The sequence below is a fragment of the Sminthopsis crassicaudata genome, chromosome 6 (genome assembly GCF_048593235.1).
Source record: "Sminthopsis crassicaudata isolate SCR6 chromosome 6, ASM4859323v1, whole genome shotgun sequence".
NCBI classification, from domain to species: domain Eukaryota; kingdom Metazoa; phylum Chordata; class Mammalia; order Dasyuromorphia; family Dasyuridae; genus Sminthopsis; species Sminthopsis crassicaudata.
The window spans coordinates 988725-1003142 of NC_133622.1; the positions used below are offsets into that span (position 1 = coordinate 988725).

General features: G+C 47.1%; 1 protein-coding gene across 3 annotated transcripts in view; it reads left to right on the plus strand.

Moving 5' to 3' along the window:
• Positions 1 to 571: 571 nt before the first annotated feature.
• The window catches only part of JAKMIP1 (janus kinase and microtubule interacting protein 1), a 224442-nt gene continuing 210595 nt past the window's right edge, over positions 572 to 14418 (plus strand). For 2 of the 3 annotated variants that reach the window (XM_074275077.1, XM_074275075.1), the window contains exon 1: positions 572 to 924. The gene's annotated coding sequence lies outside the window, so the exon portion shown is untranslated. The remainder of the gene's footprint in view (positions 925 to 14418) is intronic. The other variant, XM_074275076.1, reaches the window with a different exon arrangement.

The following is a 14418-nucleotide window of genomic DNA, read 5'->3' on the forward strand; positions in this document are numbered from 1 at the left end:
CTGCTGAGAGCATGTTGACCTGGATCCTCGTCCTGCTGCCTCAGTTTCCCTTCCTTTTCCGAGGTTGCCCGAGATCTCTCCACGGCCCAGAGCCGTGGCGTGGGGCCCGTGGCCCCTTGCTTCCGGCCCCCCGGGCTTTGTCCCCGCTAGCCCAGCTTCAGGTGTTTAGTGGAACGGAGTGAAACGGGAGCCGGGGCGCGGAGGCGATTCGGAGCGCGCTGCCAGCGCCCCGAACACCTCAAAGGGCTTTTTGCTAATCCCCCCGCCGAGGGTCTGGCCCCGGCTGAATCCGAGGGGCGAGGAGGCCGGGGCTCCGCGAAATCCCGGCAAGTGGATTTCTTTCAACGAGGACAGCCAACCTACCTGGGCAGCAGCGCCTCAAGTGCGCACGCTCGAGGCTTATTTCGGCGAGGCCCTTCCATTCAATGCCCGAGCCTGGCTCGCGGGTGGGGAGATGGGCAGGCGACGCCGCCTCCTCTCCGGTGAGCGGCAGGGGAGCCGACCAATGGGAGCGAGGCTCCCCGGCTCCCGGTTCTGGCCCCCGTCTGGAGCGAGAGAATGGGCGGTGTCCTGGGAGCCTAGAGCCGGGGCGACGGGCGGGCCGGCGGGCCAGCGGAGCCGGCGGCTGCAATCGCTGTGCCGGGCTCCGGGAAGCGCGGCGGCGGCGGCCTCGGAGGGGATCCTCGGAGAGCGCGGCCCCCGGCGCGTCGGCCTTCGCTCGCCTGGCTTTCTCCCGCCCCCCGCCCCTTCGCCCACCCCGGTTCGGTTGGATTTCTCTGCGAGGAGGCTGCGAAGAGGATGAGTTGCGCGGACTGTGGCTGAGCACGAGCGCCTGGCTCCGGGGCCGCGCGGGAGGCAGGATGCTGAGGCGGGACGCGGGCGCCGACGTGCCCGGAGCCCTGACACTGCGGAAGCGCCCGGCGGGTGAGTGACAGGTGCACGGCGGCCCCGGCGCGGGGAGGAAGGTGGCAGCCCGGGCTCGCAGGGCGCCGGCGGGCCGCTGCGGGGGGGGGGGGGGGGGCGCTCTCGGGAGGCGGCGCGGCGCTTCGAGGAGCTGGGTTCGAGTCCCTCGCCCCGCTGCCTCGCGAGCTGACCTTGGAGACTCGTGTAGCCCGCACAGCCTCAGTTTCACCTCCGGCAGATGGAGGGGGTGGGGGAGGGGAGGGGACGCGACCCCCGCGAAGGTGGCTCTCCGATCCAGATTGTGGGGAAAAGCCCCTGGGGAAGGGCTGGAGGAAAGGGGCCGGCCTCGGGGATGTTCGCCCTGCGGCCGCCAGGCCGGTCCAGCCCCTTCTCCCCCCTCCCGGGCTCGGGGGCGGCCAAGGGAACCGCACCCTGCTCTCCTCCAAGGGCTGGGGCTTCTCCTCTGCGCTATGCGGGGAAGGGGACCCCGCGAGGCGGGCGGGGCCCGAGCTAGGGCCGGGGAGGGTCGGGCCGGAGGCGTGGCCCTGCTGGCCACCCGCCTCCGGAGCATCCTTCCCCTGATTGCCCGCGGGAGCGGTATCTCCGCGGGAGAGGAGCCGGTCCCCAGCCGGAGGGGACCTGGCCTGGCCTGGGAGGGGACCTGGCCTGGGAGGGGACCTGGCGTGGCCTGGGAGGGGACCCGGCCTGGGAGGGGACCTGGCGTGGCCTGGGAGGGGACCCGGCCTGGGAGGGGACCTGGCGTGGCCTGGGAGGGGACCCGGCCTGGGAGGGGACCTGGCGTGTCCTGGGAGGGGACCTGGCGTGGCCTGGGAGGGGACCTGGCCTGGGAGGGGACCCGGCCTGGGAGGGGACCTGGCGTGGCCTGGGAGGGGACCTGGCCTGGCTGCTGGCCTGGATGGCGGCCCCCCCGGGGGGGAGGGGATGAATGGGTCCGGGGAGTCCGGGGACCCGGCTTCTGCTATGGCCTCCTTGGGTGACCTTGGGCAGGACGCTTCCGAGACTCAGTTTCCTCTTATGTAAGTGAGACGATTGGACTAAGCGATGTCCACGGGGCCCGCCCTTCCAAATGTCTCCTGACCGCCTCCTCCTCTTCCTCTCGCCCGGTTTTCCAGGACTTCTCTTTGCCCACAATTAGCGAGGAAGCGGAGAGGGAGAAGAGTGCTTTTTTATATAAGCCAGCCTTCTATTTCCAGCATTTCCCTTGGAGGAGCGAGCCCAGGGGCCATAAAAGTCCGGCGGCGCTTCCCCCCCCCCCCCCCCCCCCAGGCTTCGGAATAGGCTCCGACTCAGCCAATATGCTTTCTTGCTTTAAACCCGATCAAACCCGGGGCGTCTGAGGGCCGTGGCCCTTCCCTCTGCCCTGGAATGTGGTGCTGTCACTCCCACAAACCCCCGTTTGCGCCGGGAAAGAGGACGTGTTCCAGGCACGGGAGCCCCGAGAATGCCCCGCGGGCAGCCCCAGCCCCAGCCCCTGGCTGAAGATCCCCCGGCTGGCGCGGGGCCGCCTTGGCGCTTCTGGCTCAGACTGGCTTCCCGGCCGACTCGTCTGGCCCCGTTAGCTGCGCGTCTTCGGGCCGCCCTGCCCCCAGCCTCTCCTCGACTTTTCCCTTCCACATCATTTAATAAGACGCTGCTTCTGGACTTGCTTCCCCCTGACCGTGATGGGGAGCTGCTCTCTACATGAATTAGTTTTTCCTTTGTGTAGTGTGGTTTTCATTTCCTTCTCCAACTCATTTTCAGATGAGGAAACCGAGGCAGACAAGGTAAAGCGACTTGGCCAGAGGCACGGAGTTAGTGTGTGTCTGAGGCCGGGACTGAAGTCGGGATGACGCGTTCTCCTGACTCCATTGGCTTAGCGGCCCCCGTATCTTTGTACAAGGGGTGGCCGTGGGCACAGATCTTGCCACTTAGCCAGGGAGCCTGATCTGCTCTGCCTGTGTCTGCTTGTGGCTGATGGGAACACACATGGAGCCTAAAAGCTAGATTTTTTAGGTCACCCTGTCCATAGTCCTATAAAGTGAATGTACGTATGGATCAAGAAAAGAGAAAATGAAAGTTTGGGAGCTGAAGGTACTTGTGAAATGAATGGCTGCGCGGAGTGTTTGGCGCCTAGGAGCTTATTTAGCGCTTAATTGGAATAGCTCAAGGGAGCCAAAGGAGAGAGCCTGTTCTCAAGGGAGAGCAAACAAAGCAGAATTAGGAACATATTAGCAACTACCACTTAATATGAATAATTAACGATAATATTAGCATGTATGCGTCTATGTATCTGTCAGAGAAAGGGGACGAGAGGGAGAAAGGGAGGGAGACACAATAGAAACAAAACTTCCAGGCCATTGGGCCTTAAATTAAGCGTCAGCGTTGGAAGATATGCCTGGAGCCAATTCAGTCTCTGCCAGTTCTTCAGCGGGAAAATAAGTTTAACCACAATGTCCATGTAGACCCTGCCCCCGGGGGGATGAGAAATGGGCTCTGAAAATTGTGTTAGAGGCACGCGAGCTCTATACGCCCAGTAATGACACTTGCACACTCTCCCTCATGGGGTAATTTGGAAAAAGGGTTATTTCATAGCTTTTAAAGCTGGAATAAGCCATAGAGATCAAGGAAACCAGCGGACTCATTTTGTATGATCAAGGAAGAGAAATGACTTACACAAGGTCACACCATATGTGAAAGTGCTTTGGAAAATAGTGAACTACATAAATATGAAATATGTGTATGTCTGACACGTGCATATCTATATAAGGATTGGGACTGGTCCTGAAATGGCAATAACATAGGCGACTTCCAGGTGAGGAAAATCTTTCTTCTGATGCAAGCTGGCCACTTTTCTTCCACTTAGTGATTTAGAGAATGTTCCATAGAGAGGGCAGGATCAATAAGAATAAGAGACTGAATTTGAAACCAGATCTTCTTATTTTCACTGCTTATTGTCTAGCCAAGTATCAAGCTGCTCCTACATATCCATGTCTATCTATCTATCTATCTATCTATCTATCTATCTATCTATCTATCTATCTATCTATCTATCTATCTGTTCTATCTATCTATCTATCTGTCCTATCTATCTATCTATCTGTCCTATCTATCTCTATCTATCTATCTATCTCTCTATCTGTTCTATCTATCTATCTATCTATCAATCTTTTTGTATCTGTCTATCTATTTGTCTCTCTAGCTTATCTGAAAGAAAATCAAGATTTGTAAATATCTATTCTTTAGGTAGTAAGATATCTAGATGTTGTGCTGCTACTATCTGTTCAAAAGATTTATCATTTCATTGGAATTGGATATTCCCTCTACCATTGTAAATGGCAACACATGTGTGCCTTAATATATGTCGCTTATAAGTAAAAAAAAAAAAATCAGCCCTCAGTGGTGCTGGGGATGAGACAGGCAAATTCATTCAAAAAGACTTATTAAGCACCTCTATATTTGAATATGTTTGTTAGATTTTTTTTTAGCCAAGAGTACCCAATGATAGGTTTGGGGATTTCCAGTCTTTCCTATGGATTTTTGGTGGTTTTCCTGCTTTTCTTTCCCTGAGCATTGATTTTAGAAACAGAAAAAATCATTTTTGTAGTCATTTAGAAGCAACTGTCATTAGTGCTATGGTAGGTTCTGGAGAGGAGAAGGAGAAACAAAGGGAAAAGGAGGAGGAAGAAGAGGAAGAAATGGAGAATAAAAAGAAGGAAGAGAAATTGTAGAAGGAACAAGGAAAAGAGGAGGAGAAACTGGTGGCCCTCAAGGACTTACATATTATAGAGGAAGATAATGTGCTTATGTAAATAGATATGAAGGTACGAGGTAACTTGGGACACAGGAACGCTAGAAGCTAGAATTTCAGGGAAAATCTCACGAGGACACTGAGAGAGCAAGCGGATGAAATGTATGTGAATGTCAACAAGGTTGAACTGTCGAGAGCAGGAAGGTGGGGAAGAGGAGGCTGCAACCAGTTGGGGAAGGGCTTTAAAACTCAAACTGGAGTTTCGTATTTGATCCACTGGAGCTTCTTTTTGGAATAGCACTTTAGCAACTTTGTGAAGAGTAGATCGGAGAGGGGGAAGGCCATAAGTAAGCAAAGCAATCCCACTTTACAATAATATAGTGAGAGGCGATACTGGTTTGGATTTGGGTGGTGGAGAGAAGGGGACAGATGTGAGAGTTGGGAAATAGCACTGATGAGACTGGAGAGGGTAGATGAGGGAGAGAAAGCAATTCAGGATGAGCCTGAGATTGCTAAAAGGAATCTCTGTAACATAACATCTTATAAGAACATAATTTAATTGTTAAAAAGAGGGGCTCAAGTACATTTTTGTTTGTGTTTTGTGCTTTCTGTATTCAAAAGTTATTTATATCCATCCTTACCTTTCTGTATCAAATTATGCTGAAATGTTGATATTTTCAAACTTTCTGCTCATTTGAGTTATTCCAAAGTTGAATGTCTTTCCTTGAGATAGGAGGAAGTTGCTTTCCTCAGCACTGGTGGTCTTCAAGTGACACCAAAGGATTGGGCCAGCACAGGATAGTGGGAAGGGCCACTTCCCAAGCATATTCTTATAGAGTATTGGCCAATCAGTAATTAGCCTCAAGTGCTCGGTTGTCCCACCTCAATGCATTAACTCAAGAGTTTCAGCCCTTTACAATTCTTCTACTCTAGCTTTTTGTGAAAGAGGGGTGGAATTAACTTCAACATTTATTAAGGGAAGATATAAAGTTTTGATAAGACAAAATCCTTTCCCTCATGCAGTATACACATTTGAGGAGGTGGACTATGGCCTAGGCAAAAAACCCAAAAAAACAAAAACAAAAAAACAAAAAAAACCCAACCAAACAAAAACAAAACCCTTTTAAACCACAAGTAAGGTAACCACAAGTGCTTCTCTACCTTCTCTACCCTTATAACCTATCCAGGAGTTGGATGAGAATAAAAGTAACAGTATGTTGGACCAGAGAGAAGTAACCTTTGTAGTGACAACTAATTCACCTATCATTTCATTTCCTTTGGAGGCAATTGGGTTTAAGGGACTTGCCTAGGGTCACACAGCAAATAAGTGTCTGAAGGCAGATTTGAACTCAGATTCTTCTGATTGCACTCTGCTATCTAGCTGCCCTTCTTTGTTTCATTTTACATATCTTTGTATGGGGACAGTTTGCCTCTTCTCCTGGGCTTCCACCAATGGCTTATTTCCTTGTATGAATTAGAGAATAGAACACTTGTTGGCCACATCGATATACTAGCAATTGTTATCTCTTGGGGAAAAAAACCTGCACAGTTAATGTCGATCCTACAAAATAATCACCTCAAGATTTTTGTAGTAAACACCATGGGTACATAGAAACATGAAGTGAGGCAATGTAAGAAGTATGGGATGAAAGAAAAACCTATGTGTTGACTAGTATCTTAAAAGCAACAACTATACTTTAAGTACATAGAAAAGAATCTAAAAAGAGACATAGAGCAAAAACAATAAATAAAAACATGTATTTATATCTATCTGGTATATTATATAATAGATGTGGAATTTATTAAAATTTAAATAGTTTGGAAATTAAAGTTTTATCTTGCATTTCCTCCCCACCCTTTTGTTTTATTCTCGGTGTTATTAATTATGGGTACAACCTAATATTATTTGTTTACTATATCTTTCTGTTTATTTATTCATGGAGACTGGGTCCCCTTGTGTCAGTTAGGATGGATGCTTAATGACCTCTCATGGATCCAGTGCAACTACTGGCTTGATACAGAACATCGACTTGTTCTGTTTCTGACCTGGACTGGTTTGCCCCAAGTTGGCAGACGAAGCACTCCCCCTACTCTGGAGAGCTTATTATATTGGCACTAGACTTGGTAGAGACAACTAATCGGTTTAGCCCTCTGCAGCTTAGAACTCCTGAGGTCAAGTAACCACTGGGCCCAACCTCCAATGGCAGGGCTTGCTGCCATGTGTCCTCCCATCTGGCCAGATTCCATTTTAAGGAAAATGTTTGCAGAGTAGACTATGACTCAGGAGGCCTTAGAGACCCCCTAGCTCACACTCTCCCCTAGCTCAGGGGTCTTCTTTAAACATCTTTCCTAAACGGTCACTTAACCTTTGCTTGTAGCTTTCCTACATCGGGGCTCTCCTCGTCTCCCAAGGCAGCACCTTCCATTAGTTGACACAGCTGATCGTGTGCCATTGTCAAGCTTAGTTTCTATAGAAATGGAAGGACCTTTGTCATTCTCCTCCCCCCTCCCCACATATTATTCCTTTGCAAAGGTGGAGAAGAACTATATTTATTTTTCTCAGAGAATCTTCTGAATTCAAATGTATCCCATTACCTTGCTTTGATCATTGTTTTGTCTGTCATAGTCCCAGATTAGGAGTCAGGAAATGAGGTCTTTGCCTCCAGGTTTGTCAGTATCTAGCTGTGTAACATGGAGTAAGATGCAGTGGAAAGATTATGATTGGAGTTAAAGGGTATGGGTTCAAATTCTGCTCTTGCTGTTTACTCTGAATAGGACTTTGAGCATGACACTCACACCCTCAATGGGGACCCAGGTTCCTTGGCTTTAAAATGAGAGGGTTTGGCTAGCCAGCATCTGGATTCCCTTCCACTTCTGAATCTATAGTCCTGAATAAAGATTCAATTCAATCTCACCATTTGGGTCTTCCTTTTGTCAACAGTAAAATAATAATAGGGGGTTAAGATAAACTCTAAGACCCCTCCACACACACACACACTTCTATCTCTAATGATCCATGATTCCTTGACCTTGGAAAAATCACTAATCTATCTTCCTTCCCAAAGGAAGTTGAAACGTGAGCGGAGTGAAATCAGGAGAACGAGGAGATATTTACCCTCTTGTGTCAATATTGCAATATAGAGTAATTCTTGGATTTAAAAGCTTTAATCACTGATTAAATCACATGATCAGCCCTGACTGGAGGACCTGGGTAACAATGCTCCTCATCTCCTGAGAGGGGATGCACTACAATGCACAATGAGACACACATTTTTTAGGACAAAGCTAATACGAGACTTTGTTTTGAATTATATACTTATTCACTGGAAGGATTTTGTATTTCTTTTTCCCTCCCCCAGGGATAGAGAGATATGAAGGCAGAAAATAAGTGTTTGAAAATTGAAAAGGATAAATGAAAAAAATCTAGAACATTTTGTGTAGGACATTGAGTGATAATTTGTGGTTTATAAACTTTAACCCGATAGTCTGTTTTTTAAAAAATCTGAATTGTTAAGACGGGTAGGAAGTCTATTGGGGATCACTGTAGAAATGCTTCTTTGAATAATATTCCCTTGACAGTCACCTGCGCCTCTCTGTCAGTGCCATTATAGGACTGTCTGGAACTGGAGCCAAGGCAAGGCCTAGCCAAGATGAGCAGCAGGCCAGGGGGTAGCTTGGGAGGGGGTGCGGTGAGAGATTTTTTATTTGAATTTTTATAAATGCACATTTGAGAATGCCAGCAAATCTGTTCTCCCTGGCACAAAGGGAATGGTTTGGAGAAATCGAGTTATATGTGTTTCAGAGAAGGCTCCGAACTTCCCAAAGACAGTAATGTACAGGGAATGCAAAACTTTGTCTGAAACATGTGAGTGCTGTGCAAAGGGAGCACGCTCTGCCTGATAGATCCCCTTGGCTGGGACTTGAGAAGGGCTGAGTTTCGATCTTGTCCCTGATATTTACTAGCTCTTTATCCTGTGTGACAGTGTGGTGGAAAGGGGATTCAGAATCAGAACAAGTGTCTCTGGACACTTGCAAACTGTGTGACCCTGAACAAGTCACGTATCAAGGGTCATCTGTACATAAGTCACTGGGCTCAATGATCTTTAAGGTCTCCTGCAGATCGGAAGTTATGAGTCTGTAAGTCATTTACTTGCTTGCTTTGTCAGCCTCAGTTTCTTTATCTGTACAATGTGAGGGATAGTAACATCTGCATTGCAGGCTTGTGGTGAGGACCAAATAAAATAGCAGCGAGGTGTCATAGGAGATGGATTGCTGGCTCTGGAGTCAGGAAAGCCGGGTTTCCAATCCAGCCTCAGACGCTTACTAGCTGTGGGACCCTGGCAAGGCACTTCACACTGTGTGCCTGGATTTGTACCCTCCATCTGTAAAATGATCTGGAGAAGGAAACGCAGACCACTCCAGTATCATTACCAAGAAATCCCCAGATGGGCTCAGGAAAGATCAAATGCAAATGAAACAACGAACAATGATATGTCCTGAACACTATACTGTGTATTACAGAAAATGGAGCTGCTTAGGGAAACTCCCTTCCTGCCCTTGGGGTTCTTCCAGTCTGAGAGGCACAAAGTGCATTATGGGAATGCTCATGATAAAGTCACCAGAGAGAGAGTAAATCAAGTGCTACTTGAGGATCAGGGGAAAATGGTATTTTGGGGAGGGGAGGATTGGGATCTTTCCTACAGTGCTTCCAGTTCATTTCCTTCTTTAGGGAGCTGGTTATACGTGGCGGTGGTGTTTATGGCAGTAAAGGTAGTGTGCGGCCATTCCCTGCCCCCTACCCCCCTTTTTAAGCATCCTACCATTGGTGAGTGGTTTGATTTTAAGAACTCTGGCCTGCTGGGAATGTGTGGTCAGCTGCCTCTGGGTGATGTGAGTGTCTTTTTCTGCCCTTGAATTTATGTCAGGTGCCCTGGAAAGAAACCTGGAATCATTTACAACCCTCATGGTTGTAAATGCTCCAGAAGGTAGAATGGGATGAATCTGTCCAGTGCACATAAATAAAAGCAGAAGGCACGTGGCTGCAGATTCAGTTGACATCCACTCCTGCAAGGTGGCCGCGGGAGAAGGTAAAGACAAATGAATGCTGAGCTCCCCAGGACTGCGAAGCCTCAGTGCCCAGGCAAGCAGCTCTGGGCCATTCTTTTAGATGGCGAGCTTGCCTTTTGCTGACAGGAGAAGTTCACAGAATTTCAATTTGAGATCCTCAACACTGTTTGCAAAGCACTTTCTGACACCCATAAAACTGAGCGATAGCGGGAGGGGAAGTTTTAGAGGCTTCCGAGCAGGGCAGGTCCCTGTAGGTCATCTGGGTGCACCTCTTTATTTCATGGATGATAACTTGGCCAAAGTCATTGTCTTCCTTATACACATATTATAAATGAAGGCTAGAAAAGGGTCACAAAGGGAAAGGGGAAAATCATGTAGATTCCTTCCTTCGCTTTCACCAGTGGTGGGCCTTTTCTCCTCTACAGCCTTCTCTCTCTCTCTCTGTCTCTTTCTCTCCCTCTCTCTCTCTCTCTCTCTCTGTCTCTCTCTCTCTCTGTCTCTCTCTCTCTCTCTCTCTCTCTCTCTCTGTCTCTTTCTTTCTCTCTGTCTCTGTCTCTCTCTCTGTTCTCTTTCTCTCCTTCTCTTCCTCCCTCCATCCCTTCCTCTCTCTCTCTGTCTCTCTCTTTGTCTCTCTCTATTTCTCTGTGTTTGTCTCTGTCTCTCTGTCTATCTCTCCTTCCCTCCCTCCCTCCCTCCATCTCTTCCATTCTCTCTCTCTCTCTCTCTCTCTCTCTCTCTCTCTCTCTCTCTCTCTCTCTCTCTCTCTCTCTCTCTCTCTGTCTCTCTCTCTCTGTCTCTCTCTCTCTCTCTGTCTCTGTCTCTCTCTCTCTCTCTCTCTCTCTCTCTCTCTCTCTCTCTCTCTCTCTCTCTCTCTCTCTCTCTCTCTCTCTGGTTTTCCTTTTTAAGAAGTCAGGTTGTAAAGCGGAGGAAACATTCACCATGAAGGAAGGACCCCAAGTCATGAGTTCTGGAGACTTGTTGGAAGGGAGCTCACAAGCCATCAAGTGAAACTCCTCCATCTTACAAATGCTGAGGTCCAGGAAAACTTAGTGAAATACTCTGTGTCATCCAATGCAATGTCTCTCAGAGACATCCAGTCAGGAGGATGCTGGTAAAGGCTCCCTGAAAACAAAAGTGTATGCATGAAATATTTTTAAGTTTAATCTGCAGGATTAACATTTTCTCCATCACTTTATTAAGTTTTTAGACAATCAATAAAATAATAAATCAAGCTAGGTTCTGACGTGTAAATGCTCACACTGACATTTTAACAATGGGCCCTCTTTAGTGAGTTTGAGCTGGTTCTGGTACCATGACATTGTTGAAGCCATAGGAATATCACATGGGGCAGCTAGATGGCACAGTGGGTAGAATGCAGGGCCCGAGAGCCAGAAAGACATCTTCCCGAGTTTACAACTGGTCTTAGATAGTTTCTGTCTGTGTGACTCTGGGCAAGTCACTTTACCTTGTGTGCCTCAGTTTCCTCATCAGTAAAATGAGCTAGAGAAGGAAATGGCAAACCACTCGAGAATCTTTGCCAAAAATATCCTAAATGGGCTCATGAAGAGTTGGACATGACTGAAAAGTGATTGAAAGTTATATCACATGGGCCCATTTTGCAGAAGATAGTTTCTACTGTCAAGTTCATATCATATGTGAAAAGCAGTGTAAGATATTATAAAAAACTTACACCATTAGAAAAGGGGGTGCGAAGGGCCAACAGGCCCTGAATGACATACTAACATCTGAAGAATATTAAGAAGGCTGGGAGAAAGGCCTCTAGCCGACTGAGTGCAGAGATCTTCTATGGAAGATTTGTGGAAGACTAAGGACAGGAAGCATGTAAGATGCAAAGGTGTGGGGGAGCTGTGGCCTGCTACACCCACGGGGGGAGGACCCAGAACTCACTTATCATAAATTCATTGTCATGTTTCAGAGAGAAAGCTTTCACAAGGGGTAAGAAACCCTGGATGACAAGTCAAGAATGATTTGGGGGAAGAGAAATGAATCCTCCCGAGGAGGTAATCAATGCTATTCCTCTGAGTATTAGCCAGAAGCCAGCTGCAGCAGATGGGGTGTGGAGTTATGGAAAGATCGGGGGCCAGCTCTGGAAATGAGAGACAACAGACTTCACGGGGCAAGGAAAAATGAGACAGTCGTATTGCCAGTGTCCACATTGAAATCACTCCAAAGGAACTTGATTTTTTGCTTTGTTTGTGTGGGATCACACCTTTGTTATACATGGCATACTGTACTGCTTGTAAGGAGAGTTGTTTGTGTGGGGTCATGTTTTAAATGGTATATTGTACTGCTGGTAAGAAGGGCTTGTAATGATTGTGCAACACTGCTTATGATCCCAACTTGCTCTTGTTTGTGGAGGCTAATTTTAGAAAATACACATATTTCTTGGTAATTCTGTATAAAGATGAACCATAGGGCCCCAAGATGTAAGAAGAATTAAAATGTCCTATCCCCTAAAGGGAAAGGTGATAGTCCATCCATGGTGGGTGAAGTACACTGAAACACAAACCCAAGGGTGGGAGAGGAAATAGAGAAGACATTAACCGAGACGTATGTGACTGGAAAAGGAAGTGATCCGATCCCTAGGGAGAATGAGGAGCCCGAGGGCCATCTCTAATGCTGCCCTACTATCCAGGAAATGTTAAAAATGAGAAAGAAAGCCTTCAGCAAATTGAGTAGAACTTCTTTAGAGAGTTTATAGAAGTATGGGGGGAAGTATCCCCTAGGGTGAAAGGTGAATTGGCCGCAAACTTCAATGAGTGCCCTATTGGTTGAGTGCCAATGAAACAAGACAGCAGAAGAACACTTTCATCAGAGTTTGTCTGGGTATGGCAGTGGATATACATACATGCACACAATATACACGTCTGTGTATGTCTACATGTAGATAGGTGTGTATGTTTGTGTATATGGAGACAAATACGTGGCTCTGTGGATAAAGTAAGGAAGACCCGAGTTCAAATACAGACACAGACATTTACTAGTTGTTTGACTTTGAACAAATCTGGCTTTGCCTTAATTTACTAGAGGAAAAAAAAGCAAACCACATCACTCTGTTGTCTTTGCCGGAAAACCCCAGGGACTGTGTGGTCCATGGTAGCTATTATATAGCATAACATGGCAATATACATAGCTGTTATATAGCATAACATGATAGTACACCAGCACCAGTGCAGTCCGGGGGATCACAACATGTAGGACACTATTGAATAACTAAAATGTGTGTCTATCCATCCATCCATCCATCCATCCATCCATCCATCCATCCATCCATCCATCCAGCCTTGGGTTTATTTAACAGAGAGAAAACTCCCTCTCTGAATGTAGGCGGATGGAAATCTTAGAAAGTTGCCTGAAGGGGGGGCGGAGGTGGGGAGGTTCACTTGCTAGGGGTTCATTAGCCCACGTGCACATGCAATGTCCTGTCCCTAATTTCTACAGTATAGCATTATATAAATTATTCCACTTAATTCTCACAATTATGCTGTGAAATTTGTAGTGCAACCATTATTCCCATTTTAAGGATGAGGAAACTGAAATATAAATGAAGTGATTTGTAAGTGAACTAGGAGTGGGCTAGAAGGGTTCTACTTCCAAACTCAGGGATCTCTAAGAGCTGCTTCTTAGTCTATTTATTTTAGAAAAGGGTGTGGGCTCCTCCTTCCTGGATGATGGATTAAAGAAAAGACACAGTACTTGCCCTTGGGAACTAATATTCTACTGGATATAAATTTTCTCGGATTTATACATGTATGTATCCAATAGTTGTGATATGATTGGTGAGAGATAGCCACCCAGGTAGCAGTGTGGGAGTGTCTGTCCTGTGTTAACTCCTGTCAAAATCCTCCTGTCAATCTGCTTGAGGACCACAGCCAACACATACTTTCCTCATACTCCTTTTTTCCCCCCCCTGAGGCTGGGGTTAAGTGACTTGTCCAGGGTCACACAGCTAGGACGTGTTAAGTGTCTGAGACCAGATTTGAACTCGGGTCCTCCTGAATTCAAGGCTGGTGCCCTATCCACTGCGCCACTTAGCTGCCCCCCCATATAATCTTGATATAGCATACATAGAAATGGAATAAAAACAGCCAACCGCCATTCATCCCACCTTCTTGCTGTAAGCCCAGCTTTTTGCTGAGTATTTCCATGATGCTAAACTTTGGGTTCTCCTGCATTGCAATTCTTTGGCGTTCTTAGGATCTATAACTCACAGACCCATGACATCATGGGTTCAAAAAAGTCTTGTCATGGGGAGAAATTTAGGATGATTAAAAAAAAAATCTGTTCAATTTCCCAAAAGAAAACTTGCAAATACTGTTCTTTTAATTTTTTTTTTTTCATGCCCAGGTGACTAGATCCTATGTTCCATCATTGCTTTATTATTTCCATTGATTTAAGGACAATCTCCCAATGTGTTGTGTGGTACCTAGGAATTAAAATCTCCCTCATGGGACTGCTTGCTTATGTGACTTCTAGAACCTTCAGATTTCACCACTAGGCCTGTACTCAAATTCTTTCCAGCTTGGTAGGACCTGCAAGAATTCACGTTTTACTGGCACAGTCTTTAAGAAGTTAGGATCCATTCTATGCCAAGATAGAGATGTAAAGAGTTCTTTAGGGAGCCAGGAGATGTCTCAAGGATAAGTCCTTGTTTTAAACATATCAACTTAATTCAGAGG